The 16,758-nt window shown below is 41.8% G+C and overlaps 1 long non-coding RNA gene across 2 annotated transcripts in view; it reads left to right on the top strand.

Moving 5' to 3' along the window:
- The first annotated feature begins 361 nt into the window (after positions 1-361).
- Positions 362-16,758, top strand: part of LOC119493136 — a 40,830-nt gene continuing 24,433 nt past the window's right edge. Inside the window, exons 1-2 of one of the 2 annotated variants that reach the window (XR_005207915.1) lie at positions 362-715; positions 16,566-16,661. This is a non-coding gene — a long non-coding RNA (uncharacterized LOC119493136). Of the gene's footprint in view, positions 716-5,353; positions 6,373-16,565; positions 16,662-16,758 lie in introns of those variants that run through there. The other variant, XR_005207916.1, reaches the window with a different exon arrangement.

Raw genomic sequence — 16,758 nt, 5'->3', positions numbered from 1 at the left:
CGTGTTAGCGAAGCGCCTGCAGCAAATTCATTACCACCTCCGACTTGCTTGCGAGGCTCACTTCACGTATAACCTGGTCAGGGGGAAGAAAAAGGAGGAGGAAGAGGAGAGGAGGTCCATGCATGCACGCCAAAAAAACCTGCGAACAATGCCGCCTCAGTTCGTGCGTGCAACAAAAGAACCGAGGGAACTTGTTTGAGTTTCAGAGCACGTCCTCTCCTCACACAGAAGGATGGACTTTACATCCCCACCTCCTCCTCCTCCTCCTCATCATCATCATCATTATCACCTCCTCCCTCCTCATCCCACCCCACCACCACCAAGAAAAAAAAAACTTGCACACTCTGAGAGCTCAACTGTGCATGCACTTTTTCTATTTGGTGCTTGTATGGGAAAGTTGTCTCTCTCCCTACATCTCTCTCCTCCCTCCTCCTCCTCCTCCTCCTCTTCGTCTATCATGTGCTCGGGATATGCTCATGCTTTTTGCACAGAGCAGCCGAAAGCACGCACCCTAATGCAGAGCTACTGTGAGTGTTATAGCGGCAATTTTAAAGTGATGCTGCCTTCCCCAACCAAATAATACGGCTGGGATATTTGAGTACCACATCACGGTAACACACGGACCTCAACAACTGAACACCGCTGTTCTTCTTCTTCTTCTCCTGCTGCTTTGGGACGCTGCTCTCTGGTCTGATTTTGACTCACCTTTTAGGAAGTAAGTGCAACTTTTGTGCCTCTTTTTTAATAAGCTGCGTAAAAAGGGAATCGTGTGCGTAAAAGGTTTTTCCCATGTGCGTAAAAGTTAAAATACAATAATATCGGTAAGAAATATATATAGTGTGTTTAAGTTGTTGTATTAAGAGTTGATGAATGAGGACTGATGGCTCGTGGGGAGATTCCACGTATTTGAGAATGAAATGGGAAGTTTGTGACTGTGAATGATTAGACTTTTTGGCACCTTTTACGCGGCTGAACTTAAAATAGTCTGCCTCAGGTGTGTGTGATATATATATATAGTTATATAGGCCTACATTTATATATCTCTATAAAAAAATGATGAGCTTAATATTGTGCACTTTATGGCCGTCTTCTCTCTTTTTTATTCTGCCTTCTTCTACTATAATTAAGTTCCCTTTAGACTTTATTCGGCAGTATCCCTATAGATGCGTTTCTGGTTATCTGCTTTTGTTCCACTCGTTTAAAAAAAAAATAACGAACATATTGTTAAAACTGGTGATGCCTGAAATTATCATTATTATCAGGCCTTTATTATACCAGTGAAGACACTGTCTATGGCTTTAGTGGTGTGGACTCGATACAGTGTGAGAAATGCGATGTGTTTGAGATTGTTTCGGAGAAATGATAAAATGGACTCCGAAACACATCAGCAAAATAGTTTTTTCTTCAGAAAACGAGTTGTGCTGAAACAAAAGTAGAAAGTTACATTGAATGAATAAGGTCACCAAAATCTTCCCCACAATGTATTGAATACAAAGCGTTCATTGTATTGCTCATCCAGTGCGTTATTACGCACGAAAACCTCGTTTGTTCCAATAATACAGCTAATAATACGAATAGAATCGCGACCTTCTGGTATTTTATTTTGGCATATCAGCACTGTATCATTACCCCTGCACGGAAATACAGCTTATTATTATAATTTCAAGAGGATCAGCAGGTTGTAAGTTTTAAAAAAAATGTGTGTGCTGTGATTAAATCATGGCCTCTGTGTGGGAGGCCTATTCTGAAGCCTCCTTTACCCTAATGAGGTGTGCTTTATGATGTTGATCTTAATGATATCAAGTTGGCCTTCCAGTTTTACTGTTCATCAGCTCCACATCAGGGTGGACAGGGATGATTGTGGATGTGGATAGAAATTGGGCACACAAGAAGATTAACAATGTGTGCGTAAATTTGTGAATTTGGAGTGTTTTCTATAGTGCAAAGTGGACAAATGATTGTGTCATATGTTGCAGGTGGAATGTTATTTATAGAAAAGGATGACTGAAAGATATGAAATAAGAATGCAATAGCTCTGTGGCTGAATATGTGAGGCAACTATAAAGTGCTGTTTATAGTAAAGTACTCCCTTATTGAAATGCACAGGCCTCGTGACTCATGTTTGCTCATTAAAACACCTCTGCTTTGCTCCTCCTACCGACGACAAACGAGAGTAAACTCGAGAGCTAAAACTGTAGCAAGTGAATGGGACACCTGAAGAAGAAAAAAAAAAGATGATGATGCCATTGACAAATAATAGGGTGTTAATTTCTCACCACCTGATAGTTCACTTCCAAATCCTGTCACACACACACACACACACACATGAATTGACTGACATATGCTAACCTTTTTTTTTCCTGAATTGGGAGGAGTGTTTTATGGTCCAAAAAAAACTGAATCAAAGTTGTGCACAAGGTTACCATAAAACTGACTCCTGCAGTCCTGCATGCTCCTGCGCATGATCCATCACATGTTCCACTGCTTGTTATTGTTGACCCACTTCCAAAAGAATCCTATATATTAACCCATTTGTGCAAAAGCTATCGGTTAACTACTTACATTTCTGTGTGGAGGGAGTGGGGGAAAAGGAAAGTGAGCGTGGTTCTCACGCGTATAACACGGCGGTGAAGCAGCAGCGCTCGGGCTTTTTATTTCGTGCAGTGAGGCGACATCAGGCAGCCTATGATATACCTGCCTGAACAACCATTGTAGTCTATATACCCTTCGGATGCGACGATGACAAAAATCACAAAACACAGTAAGGACTTCGACGCGAAATCGAGAACGTGAGAAGCAATTTAACTCAAATACAGTGGTGCCTTTTATATAGGGAGGAAGAAGAAGCAGAGCAAATGATGGAGCGAGTATAGCAGCGTGTTATTGCGAATAGAAAACGCAGCCTGCATTGGAGGAGGCAGAAGAAGACGCTCAGGCAGCTCCAGGACGCTCTCTCTCTCTCTCTCTCTGCATCTCTCTCTCTTCATAGTTCATTTTTTATTGTTTAATAGATCTGATCGCATCTTCCATTTCTGTGTAAAAAAAAAACAAACATATGGTTTCCCTGCCATCCATCCATTCTCATCCCTGTGTGAGTGTGAGGCTGCTCGGTGCTCAGGCAGCTCCAGGATGCTCTCTCTCCGTCTCTCTCTCTCTTTCTCTCTCTCTCTCTCTCTCCCTCTCTTCATAGCTCATTTTTATATTTTTAATAGATGCAAAAATCTGATCGCATCTTCCATTTCTGTGTAAAAAAAAAAACATATGGTTTCCCAGCCATCCATCCATTCTCATCCCTGCTGCTCGATGCAAGGCGGACTTCTTCCAGCGCGCTCACAGTACAGTAATGGATGGAGATGGAGATGGAGACTGTGCACATGCATGGATAGCAAGGGGTTGCATTTGCGATTTTTTTTTTTCATGACATCACCGCAGTTATACTGTCGTGGTCCGAGAGGCCTTTGACCTCACCGGGGTTGGTCCATATTTTGGCCACCCCCATACCTCACCACCACCCCCCCCCCCCCCTATCGTTTGGGGATGGCCCTTATCCCCCCCACCCCACCACCACCACCCCCACCACCACTCTTCTCAGACCGACCGACCATGCAGCCTGCAGAACGGACCCCTTTGGCTCAGAGTCATCGGCTTCTTTATCTCTCCTTTTACGCACACGCTTTGGATGTGAACGGACAACTTGACACTCTTTGGCTTTAAAAAAAAAACAAAACCCCAAAACAAAACAAGCTTTATAATCCGAAACATTTTGCGTCGTAATTCCCTGTGCCGTTATATTGCACACTTTTCCACAGGAAACCGGATTTCCCCCCTTCTCTCTTCTTCTTCTGCCGTGTTTCTTCTCCTCACAGGATATCTATTGCTGCTGCCACACAACGACTTAATAGAGGCGAAAGAGCCCTTTTGTGGGATTGGAGCTTATTTGCATTGCAAATTAGGGCCCCCCTGTGCAAGGATGACTGCACCTTACACCGCGATTTTCAAGGCCTATACTTCAACTCAGTAATATTGGGTAATGTCAAGTGAATATGACATTAACATTGGGATTATATATCTTTTTTTTTTTTGAAGAATTGCTGCCTTTTTTTTTTTTTTTTTTTTTTTTTTTTTAACGCCGGGTGTGTAACAGCTCGGGCTGTGCAATAGTGTGGCCCTCAATTGGGAATATATAAGGATTATAATGCACAAATGTGACTTGAAAAAAGAACACTGATGACTTTTGCTTTTGAGCTCGGAGATGGAAACTTTGGAGACCAAAGAAGAAGGAAAAATGTACATGTGGATTATTGCTGAAGATTGTGGGAAGTGGGTTGTTATCTTTGGTTATCTAGCTGTATGAGTGTTCTGCTCGTCATAAAGCTAGATAACCGAAAGTAAAAACTACTTCCAGACTCGTCGAGGACTTGTGGAAGACATAATACTCCATTTTTCCAGAATTGACAAGAGAGATTGTACATGTTATTCATATAACTGACTTTTTTTATTTTGATATTATTTTGAATGTACATATAAGTTTATAATAAGTTAAGGGACAGCTTTGTTTTTACACTTTTCCTTAATTTGATTAATAACTTTTTTCAGAGAGCATAATGCACATTATTGTTGTACTCACTTATCCACATTTATACATGTGCACACACACTTTCTCTCTCTTTCTCTCTCTTTCTCTCTCTCTCTCTCTCTCTCTCTCTCTCTCACACACATACACACACACACACACACACACACACACACCCTCTAAACTTCCCTTCAGGCCTGATAGTGCATGTTAATATTGATAGCTTATATTTGATCCTTTAACATTTTAAATGTTATTTAATTTGAATGAAATTTGTTGTACTCACTTAAATCTACATTTAAACATGTGCACACACACTTTCTTTCTCTCTCTCTCTCTCTCTCTCTCACACACACACACACACACACACACACACACACACACTCTCTTTCTAAACTTCCCTTCAGGCCTGATATTGCATGTGAATATTGATAGCCTATATTTGATCCTATAACATTTGAAATGTTATTTTTAAATTGAATGAAATTCCAAGCTATATAGGCTCGTCTTGAGCATTTCATGGTGAACTGACTGAAAGAGTGACATTTAGGGGCTTCTGTAGAAACCCACGTGCATGTGCTTCTTATTTCAGCATGATCGAGTCCGGCCAGGAAACGGCGCTGGCATCCCAAACAGTCATAATTAGGACGTATACTGAACTGACAAAAAAATGGAGAGAGAGAGAGAGAGAGAGAGGAGAGGTGGGGGACTGGGGTTAGGAGAAGGAGGGAGGTGGCAGAAGAGGGAGGAGAGGAGGGAAGGAGGGAGGGAGTGAGGGGATTGGGGAAATGTGTGTGTGTGTGTGTGTGTGTGTGTGTGTGTGTATGGGGGGGTCTTAATTGATTCCGTTAACCGCAGTGCAGGAGATGTGAACGACTGGACGATCCCATTCCCACGCTCGGTGGGGCAAGTGGCAATGCCATGCCCGGGCCCAATATATGACAGACACAGCGCCGTGAGGGCCTGCTGGAGGGGCCGGGGGGATAGGGGGGGATAGGGGGGGGCGACAGGGGTCATGAAAAGACGTCAAGTGCACCAGACTCATCTGCATCCCAAAAAGAAAAGAGGCGACGTTTTCCCATGCAGCCCCAAGCCGACGACGCGGCGCTCCTATAATAAACTTGGAGTAGTAACGGTCGTGAATGTCTCGCCAATTGTGCTGATAATGAGGACTTTGGGGTCATTATCTTAAAACTATGCAGGGGTTTATGAATTTGAAAGGGGGATGGTTTTGCTGCTGCATGCTGCAACATTATAATCCTGCATGCATGGGATCCAGGCTGTTGTTGTATATATATATATATACACTCCTCCTGAGAATTATTATAGTAGCTATAATGTTGCATTTCAATAGGGGACGTTTATGCGCATTGTTTGCGTTTGAACTTGACCATGAAGGGATTTGAGATCAAGTTTGCTGGAAGGGAAATTAGTTATGGGCATGTATTATTTATAGACAAAATATATAATATTGGTGGATCAGAATGCACACTTATAATTACATACATTTTAATAGGGCCTTCTCAGATATTAAAACAATATATTATTTGATTAATGCTTTAATTAGTAAGTTTTATAATAATAAGAATTTTGCAGTTATAGCTGAGTTGCACTTATTTCGTCATAAATAAGTGATAGTTTCTTTCCAAAACCCCACAGACACAGTTTGGAGAGGCTTTTACGCACCTGGTTTTACCTGTCAGGTGATGTTCTGTTTCCGGAGCAGACCACGTGATTAAAACAGGCCCTGATCGTTTTAATAACATGTTTTGACAACTCGAGAATTCCCTTCGTTCAAGGTGTGTATGTTTTTTAATTCCCATGTTTGAAAATATCTGATTAAGTCATATTTTCAGGCGTCTGTTTAGAAATCTGTGACGCTGTGTTTTTTTGTTTTTTTTTGTGCCACAGAGGATTATTCAGCAGCGCCGTGTTAAACAGAGAGACACACTGGCTGAATCCAACACCGCCTTTTTTGCTGAAAAGGTCTCTCGCACGACTTTCTCACACCGTCAGAACAAAACTAGTGTCTCTTGTTCCCGACCCCTGTCAAAGACGGCACACAATACCAGGTCGTTTACCCGAAAAGAAAATTTGAGAACACAATTTGGGTTGAGCAGCGCTGAATAAAACAAGTCTTATTGTCCTCGGTTAAGTCGATTGAAATAGTCGTCTAGCTTTATGAAAGGGAACACTGTTTCCAAGTCTGGGAGGGGGGCACTAAATGTCAACCCAGAGGAGGAGAAAAAAAAAACTTAGGATCTGTAACTAAGCCACCATCTCATGTCAGATACATTTTCTACAAGAGATTCTTTTTCTTATTCTCATTTTATGAGTTCTTCACTCAAACAAGAAATTGAGACAAAATATGCTCTTGTATATTTATATTTTAAAGGTCCCATATCGTGCTCATTTTCATGTTCATACTTATATTTTGTGTTTCTACTAGAACATGTTTACCTGCTGTAATGTTAAAAAAATAACTTTATTTTCCTCATACTGTCAGCCTGAATATGCCTGTATTCACTCTCTGTCTGAAACGCTCCGTTTTAGTGCATTTTGACAAAATTGCAACAACTTGGGTCCATGTGTACTTCCTGTCAGCTGATGACATTCACATCCACTGCAACCAGGAATAAACTGGGACACATTTAGAACAATTACGTTTAAAATTGTGTCAAGGGTCTAAATATCGTATATTCGTGACATCATGAATGGGCAGAAATCCTGACAGCTTGTTTCAAATGCAGAGTTTCTGAATACGGGGCTGTGTGTATTTCCCTGTGGATTGAGTGTTTCGATACTTTCACAGTATTTATATAGGACTTAAACCTGCTTTATAATAAAAAAAAAACATGAAAAGCTCACTTTTTTATAATATGGGACCTTTAAGTAGATGTTTATCAGATGCAGTATATTTTTAAAGAGTCAGTATACATAAGTTAACTGGCTTGATTCATCCTTCGACAATACTAACCTGTAGGTGCATCCTTCAGAGCGTCAAATAAAAAAAAAGGGCCTTAGTCCACACAGTCAATAGGAAACGCAAAGCAATGCTGAGATGTACTGTTGCCAGGAGAGAGCAGCATCACATGTCTCAAACAGCTGCAAATCACACTTGCATGCATCTTCCCTCCTCAGCCACTTCCAGTAGCTGCATGGAGGAGAGGTGCACTATGGGTTGGCAGCGGTCTTTACTGCCTGTCTCTGGAGATTGAGTAAATCTCACCAGTATGGTTCACATTAGTGCTTTTTATGAACACTGACAAGCACTCCTGCCTTGAGTCCTTAAAAAATAATGAACTGTATTCTGTATGTGTGGTGATGACGTGGGTACTCTGTATCTAAATTTACCTGATATAGTATAAAGGTGCATCTTCCCTGTGTCTCTATAAATGAGGCTGAATTGTGTCTTCTAGTGTGCGAGGTGGCCAAAAGTATGCTTTTATATTATTTATAGAAGTGTTCCTGACGTACAGGCATGTTGGTGCGAAAGAAAGGCCCCCGCTGTTCATTTCACGCCCTCCATTTCCATAGATATAAATACAGCCGTGTGATTTGCGTGTAGAAATGGGTGGTGACGGTCCTCTTTTCCTTCAGTAAATGGAGGGGCCACGCGCTCGGCTGTGCCCTTCTTTCCACGCTCGCACATACAGTGTGCCGCAGCCATTGTTGTCACGTGATTTGTTGAGTAACCAAAACCATGGCGACCATGGAAGGTGTTTTCATATTCATTGGACGGGCAATCAGCATATTTTATGTGAGCGTGCCCAGGGTTTTTTATGTGCTTCCTCTGTGCCTCTGTGCTGTGCATGGCAGGTGCAGTAGCAGGTTTATAATATGTATCGGCTGCAGGGTAATTTCTGTGCCAGACAAAAGGACGTGAATATAGTCGTCACACAGGTGCCATTTGTTAATCTATGTGTTGCATGGCTTTGTTTTTTGCTACTCATTGCGGCCTACACTCCCACATTGTTTTGCAATAACAAAGTGGTTAGATATATGGCTTCTTTTTCAGTAGGAAAAGTTGTCATATTCAGAGCTACCATGAAGCGTCATCTGACATATTAGCCAGCTACAAATCGTCAAAACGATTTCATCCAGGTTTAACTGAGCAGAAACACGGACTCTATATTCACGCTGCTATGAGGCTTGTGGTGGGGCGAGAGGCTCTGTGTGCATCTACGTATGCACGTCTGCATTTGCATGTGTTTTCCTGTGTCTCTGCGATTAACCGACCCAGGCGTCTCCGGATAGCTAGTGAGGCCACTACATCATGTTGATGAAAGGGAACAATAGCTGTGTCTCAGTCAACAACGTCTGTCTGTCTGGCTTGGGCCATGTCTCTCTCTCCCCTTTTCTCTGTGTGTGTGTGTGTGTGTGTGTCTCCTGGACATGAACTTGAACTTGAGACAGGCAGCCAGACACCATCTGTGCACCAGGGGTAATGAATTCAGTGCATTCATGGCTGTGGTGGAGCAAGCCAGGCCAGCGCCACCCCATTGATGAGCAGATGACCCCTAGTCTGAGTTAGCTCTTCATCACTAATAGAATTCAACAATACCAGCTGGTAGTAAGGGGAGTTTATTTTGGCTGTTTGCCTAAAGACAAATAATAGTAGTGGTGGATGCGTGTGTGCAGTATGCGTGCTCGCCTGCATGCGTCTGTATGCGCGTCGGTGTTTGAGCACGTATTGCACGAAGCCCTGCATGTTTTTTCCTTCCTGTTTATCTTCGTCTCACTATATAGCTCATGCAAATTAATTGACACACACCCTTTCGCTTCCCATATACTGGGCCTCTCCCCATTAAAGCACTGGCCTGCTATTTTAACGACACAGCCATGCTGAATTTATGGCCTTGATAATTGAAAGGGCCGGTTCAGTATTCCCCCTGATAAAGTGTAGTAAGTGAATGAGGCATAAACCTTAAACAAGCCAGGCACAATGTGAATTCCTGCAGGCCCTCCTTCCTCCTCCTTCCTCCTCCTCCTCCTCCTCCTTCTCTTCCTCCAGCTCAGGCTTCTGTCACAATCGCACACACACGCATGCGCACACACAATAAGGCTTTTCCCTCTGGTTGGTGTCGCCACGGCAACGGTAGGTGAGATCACCGTGCGCATGGCAGCATCAGCCCCTGCCAATGCAGGACAGATTCCTGGTTTCTGTGTGTGTGTGCATGTGTGTGTGTAGAGCGCTCTATGCAAGAAACCATAATGCCATCCACCCCCCCCCTCTCTCCACGGCTCAATGTAGACACATTATAGTGTTCAAATGGTGGTTAATGGTTTAACTGATTTAGTTTATCTAGTTTTCTCCATAAATTGAAGTCATGATGTTAATTTAGCTGCTGAGTGAATTGTCTGAGGCTGTGGTTTATATATATATATAAGTCAAAACAAAATCTGAGATTGTACATTAGTCTTTTACACACAAACGGTGTCAAAAGGTGTCATCGGCTTCATTAACGGTGTCATTTACAGGGATCTGATCGGCCTCGCTCCATAACAGACCAGCCAGCCATAACTTGCCAATAATCCAGCGAGGAATGTCATGCTCGGGCCCTTTTTAATGACATCATGCATGGCCACTTGAGCGTCTTGTGGGGAGCAGCGGGCATGCTGTGCTCCGCCACGCTGTACAGCCCTCCCTATCAGCTAACTGCGTGGATATGCATGGCCGACATGCTAGACCGTAAAAGATCTGTTCCATACGTAAACGTAATGTGATTGAAAGTGATAGAGCGTCGTCTGTAATGGTGTGGGTTTGTTGTGGTCCGGCATGATGAGATTATTCAGCTCTCGTGGTGTTAAAATGATCTCTTTGATAGTTGTGTGACATACAGAATAATATGCAACTAATGCAAACTTTTACCACGAAGTGAAACTTCAGCCCTAAATGAGTCCTAGAAAATGTGTCAAACACCACTCTCATGACACAGATGCTCTGAGACTAATTTATAAATATAGTCAGCCTATTTAAAATTGAGAGGTTGTGTTTATTCCCTTTTATTGTCCATCAAGCTGACAGTTACAACAGATGTAAAGCCAAAATTTTGTTGTCCCAAAACTGACACTGTTAGTCTATATTTTCCCCAAACCTGCCCTATTAATCTAAAATCTCCATCAGTATAGTATAGCTAGTGTGCCACAGCCACTCCCTATATGTCTCTAATATTTAAGTTCTGACCACAGAACTCATCACAAAAGACTCAATAGAGGCAAGAAACAAAATAAGAGAAAAGGAGATTTTGAGATAAATCAAACCATACAGTTTTATTCTTTGAAACACATACATTTATAATCATCTGTACACATTATTAAGGTAACATAGTGGTTATCTTGCCTCAGTGTTTCTTTGAAGTATATACACATGTAACACTGTTGTCAAGAATTTGTCGAATCACAATGTGTAATGCAAGCAAAACTGTGTGAGCTGATAATGATGTTCGCAAAACCTCAAAATTTAAAATAACTAGACATTTTTGATGATACTTGCAGTCAACATACAGTTTATTATATTTATTTTAATACAAAATCTAACTGCAAAAGTTATAGGACATTAAGTAGAATATGATGCAAATGCCACATTTTACACTTTGCACCTATATTGCCAATGATAATAATGCTAACATTATACTTTCAGCTATGTAGCTGTATTATTAGACATCAATACCGTGGCAGCAGTAGTGCACAATAAGGCCGTGTGCATAAATGCTATTTTTGCTCTAAAGCCGGCTATCATCCTGTCTTCTAGGATATCTGTGCTCGGCTGGCTTTTGATTATGCAAATACTATGCACCATAAATAAATTAGTATAATTGCATCTGAAATATGCTTTGAATCTTCCTCGAAGATGAAAGGGTGTAAATAATATATTTCGTGTCACTGCATTATTCATCCTCTGTTAATTACAAACATCGGGGCGCTCGGTCTCACCATGCTATGTGCTATATACTCATGTTGTTTTTTATATACAGTGCACCGTATGTACGTCCACGATCCGTCAGTGTCAAGGTACTTTTCTCTAAATTATAATGCTAATTGTCTCTCACTGTATTCACTCTCAATTTCCCATTAGTAAACACCTAATGCTATCAGCGTAATGCGGTTTCCACACCTTAATTGGCTTTTATTGTTGAGATGGTAATTACTGTTTGAACAAGCTCTGACTCTGTAAAACCCAACGTACCTGCATTCACTGTCTGAACATCCAGATTTTTTTTTCTTTTTCATATTAGGCATAAGCACGTCTGCCTTTCATAGAAGAGGAGGGGCTTCAGAAAAGCATTAAATAAGCATAAATACTGTAGCCGTGCCGCCACTACAATTAAAATGTGCCCGTCTTTACGCTCTTTGTAAAGCATATGGTATTGAGGCCTCGATGCAATTTGAATACGGGGAACCATTTGAAAAATATATGCTGTTCGGCAATTAAATTATATGGGCACTCGGACTGGGGAGCCAGTACCAGCGCATATAGAATAGTGAGCAGTAGTTGCTACGCTCGCATTAGCATCTGGCCCTTTTATGTAAATTTGATGAGAAAGGACTCATGCATATACGCCAGGGCTGGGGTGTACTCGCCTAATATCCTTATTAGAGAGGGGTGAATTAAATATTTATTAGGGGGGCTAAGGGTTAGGAAGGGGGGCCTGTCCTGTGTTGTCGTGAGGACCCGAGGTGGAAGAAGGGGGGAAAGGGAGGAGGAGGTTGTCTTTCTCTACGAGTGTCTCTCTCTGCCTCAAGGTGCCACCATCTTAAGGCGTTTGGCAGTAGTGAGAGTGTGAGGAGGGTAGACCTAAAATGTCCGCTGGCATAGACACGCGCACGCATACACATTAACGCATACAAATTTTCTGTGTGGCACGTGGACGGGAACACGGAGCTCTTGAAAGTCGATTATTCAATTACTGTCATCGGTAGCTCTGCATGCTGAGCGTTTCATTTGCATGTATTTAATTCCCTCGATTACTGTCACCTACGAGATCGGCCTGTGTTTAGCTTCCTACTGCACGCCGCTTATTGGATACGAGCGCTAATACTAGCGCCATCATCAGAGCTAAACTGGTGTCTGCTAATATTTTAATTATTTCAATTAAGCATTTTTATACATTTTCAGCTCCAAGAAACTATTTGTAGGTTGTTGAGTTCATTATAATGGGGCACACAGCATTTCTATTTGGAAATATTTCAAGTTACATGTATTTATGTGTTATATACACACTGTTTGCAGTGTTAAACTGTTACATGAAATTATTTGATTGCAGTAATCTTCAACCAGAGCTCGGCACCTTAAAGTGCCACACATCATAGAAATAAAAGTCAACATATTGTATATATCACAAATGTATCCTCAACCTTAAAGGTGCAGCACTTATACCTTTTCTCTACAGTTACTGATAAAACTTGCTCTTTTTGTGAGAGTATTTCTTCAAACTGTTACGCCAAAAAATGACAATGCAAATGCTTCAGAGCAGAGAAAAGGAAGTCGGTGACAATATTGCCAATTTATGTAAATCAGCGCTATACTGTTCCCCCTATCATTTTCTGTCTCCTTCTCTCTTACTCACTATCGCTGTCACATACACACACCGTAGCTGACCTCCCGTATCTGTTAATTATCATAAATGTGCTTAGTGAGGCGGCGCACACACACACACACACACACGTACGGCGCACAAACACACATTGTTCAGTGAGATACAGACACAGCATTAGCATTCCCTTTCATCCTGAAGTGCTCCTGAGGCATAGCATGAGGAAGAATGTGCAGGAAATTATTCAAGATGAATTATGCCACACATCATCCCCATTTTTTCGGGCATCGACACTCACACACACACACAGACACACAGACACACACATACATGCGGTTCACCAGAAATGTGCTATCGGAGGTATTTGACTATTGTTGCAATTAGTTTTGGTTAAAATTGGTCGTCGATGTGTTTCTGTATATTCACGTATATTGCTGTGTGTATTCATCTGGAAGTCATCACGTTCATATACTAGAAGTGTGTGCGTGGATATGATGTATATGTGAGCTGTGTGTCCCCGTCACAGTCAGCCCATTGTCCCTTTTTATATGCATAAAGTATACATACAATATCAGCTGTTCCCCTGTTTCCTCTGATGAGTGGTACGCCCCGGCGTGCTGCCAAAGAAGTGAGAATAATTAAGCGGCTGCGTGTTTGAGCATGGCGTTGGCTAATGGATTGTTACCGGGAGGAAATGAGACAGGCAGCATGTGGGAGCTGGGTGGCAAAGCAGACTTCAACTTTGGATAATGAAACACTGAAAGCCACCGGGGTGGAGAGTAGACACACCTCTCGTAAAAGGAAACGCTTTTGTTCTATGACTACTTCTTTTTGTCGTATAGGTAGGTGCAATTGGCGAGGAGTCGCACAGTGTGAGAAAGGCACGGTCGGTTCTGCATCGCTTGAGTCAAGATATATGTAGTTTTTCCAATTTTAAATTCCCTACACTGTGTTTCAAATCAGTGCAGCTCACTTAAACATAATTTTTATTTTTCCTCGTCGAATCCTTCTATGAGCTATAGGCTCCTCTCCATGTTATCTTCTATTGCCTGCGTGTGATATGCAATTTGCATTAGATTTAGCATCCTCTGCATCACCACACTGCTGCTTTAGAGAAAGCAGGGGATGATTCTTGGCATTGTCGTCGCCAGTGGAGCCCACCCACCCCCCACCCACCCTACATACACACACACACACACATGTAGGCTAGAAGCAGAGTGGTGGTGGTGGTGGAGAGAGAGGGGGGGGGGGAGCGGAAGAGGGAGATAGAGGAGCAGGAGGGAGATGGGATGAGACAAGCCACACAAGCCGCAAAGGGAACGGGGTGAAGGTGGAGGGGGGAGTGCTGTATAGTTACCCTAAACCCTGCCGTAGGGCTAGAAGCACACACACACACACACACACACACACACACACACACTGGTTTGCCACATAACCGCAAAACACACTCAGAACAGTGTAGAACATTGCAATGGGGAGTATGAGATTATGCCCTGTATGAAGATATCCCAATGGTTTTTATTGGTTCTTCCCATTACTCCTGAAGTGTTAATTGAATTTAAAGAGAATGACCTTCATGTTTTTTTTTTCAGGATCCTTGATTTTAATGCATTTTTGGAGTTTGTATTTTATGAAACAAAACATTAATAAAATCAAAAACTAAATCATAAGAATCTTGTGTGGTTGTAGGCTATTGTTGATTATTGCCGTGCAACATTGTGACAGTGCAAGTGTATAGTCATGTAAGTGTGTTTTTGTGTGTGTGTGTGTGTGTGTGTGTGTGTGTGTGCTTTGATATGGAGCTCTAATAAAAGGTGGCATCTGTCAGTGTGATATTGACATGCCAGAAAAGCCTCACAATCACTTGGGAACACAGAAGCAATGAAATCCAGAAGAAATAAACTACGTACAATAAGCTATCTATATCCTCCCAATGAGTCATAACCACCACATGAAAATACAATGAACTGTTTTAGAATCTGTAATATCAAAAGTGCACTTTTTTGTGCTTCTTGTTCAACTACAGTATTTTCTACATCTGACCAGTTTCTAACCTGGTCCTCTTAAACCTTTCTTCACATGAGGAGAATGTCAGCAGTCACAGCAAATGAAAAGAAAAAACTGCAACCCACAATTGTTTAAGGATGCATTCAAGTTCATCGGCATGTTGCTGTGTGAGGTCAAACATTTGGTCTCAAACTAACCATAGGCTGTTACGAACCTCAAATGGACTTGACCTTTAGCCTTGACATTTGACCTTTGACCTCCTCACGCCAGTAGCCGCCGTGTTTCCATTCAATAGTCAAGCAAATTTTAAGCAAACTTTTGAAATATTACAAATATCATGCGTTTGCATCAACAGGTTTGAAGAAAGTAAATTCAGCTACCGTGTTGTTTGGTCAGAAGGTGGCACAATAGGCTACGCATGGCTGTAATCCAACAGTAAACAGAGAAGAAGAACTAAAGGTTGCGAACCGGAAATGAAACAAGTCGGCTTGGACAGCCATCTACGACGAATGAAAATGGAGAGAAGTCTTCAGGAATTTGTTTCAATTGTGCAACATTGAATTGTTCTTTCATATCAGCGAGTATTGACCATGTTTCATGTTGTCCAGAGATGAAAACAAGCATTCGCACGTTATGGGAATATCCGAGAAGACGCCGACAGCGGAAATTAGCGGATCAGTCATGTGAGTTCGCTACGCCAGAATTTATTCGGCATAGACGTTTCAATTTAGCGCAACAACTCTTTTTCGATAAAGGCAAAAACCACCTCAAGCGAGCGCAAAACTATAAATCACAATTCAAGAAGTTTTATAAAATTTTCCGTTTGCATACAGCTTTTCTAATGCGATACCTCAAAATGACGTTCAAATCAATGGAAATACGTCTGGTGAGGAGGCAGAGGGTGTTGGGTTCAACAACATGGCAGCATTAGCACATCCATGGTTAGCATACTCCAGAATTAGCCTGGAAGACTTCACAACTTTGACCAAAATTCTCAGTTTTAATAAAATTAAGTATCTATATACGTCAATGATACACCTTTAAACCTCTACGTTAACATTTAAACAAAGTTTCATATTAATATTTAATAAGTATGAAAAAACATACCTCCAATGACCTTCAAATGATCGGCAAACCAGCTGCTCGTATGCCATAAAAAGGCACCAAGTTTGACTTGCTATTTGTGGCTGAAGTGTAAAGGTTGAGAAGACATTTGCACAAAGTTATTGCCAATTTGAATTCCTGCAAGTCAACTTAGCGATGGTAAATGCTACCTCTGTTTCCTTCCACTACCATATACCTGTGTGTTTGCTTTCCCCTCCTTTTTTCTTAGTGGAAACATGTTAATTGTGATTTGCTCAAGAAGAATTACTCAACATGTAAAGGTTAACTCTTAGTAGCTAAACGTATTCACTCCCTGCCTGTGTGTTTGTCTTTCCTTGCTGCAGTGATGGAGAAAGAGAGCTGTGGTGAACTGCAGGCAGCAGGAAGTAGAGGTCAAGACGAGATCTCTGGGATTTTGCTCTCTACTGGACCCACGTGAGGTGAGCTTGGGTGTGTATGTGTTTGTACAGTATTAGCCTATATGGGCTAAATATGCAATACCATGACATCTTTAGTTTTTGTGTATTTGCCAAACTG

The sequence above is a fragment of the Sebastes umbrosus genome, chromosome 8 (genome assembly GCF_015220745.1).
Source record: "Sebastes umbrosus isolate fSebUmb1 chromosome 8, fSebUmb1.pri, whole genome shotgun sequence".
Classification (NCBI taxonomy): domain Eukaryota; kingdom Metazoa; phylum Chordata; class Actinopteri; order Perciformes; family Sebastidae; genus Sebastes; species Sebastes umbrosus.
Note: the sequence above shows the minus strand (reverse complement) of the source record. Positions and strands in the feature narration are given on the sequence as shown.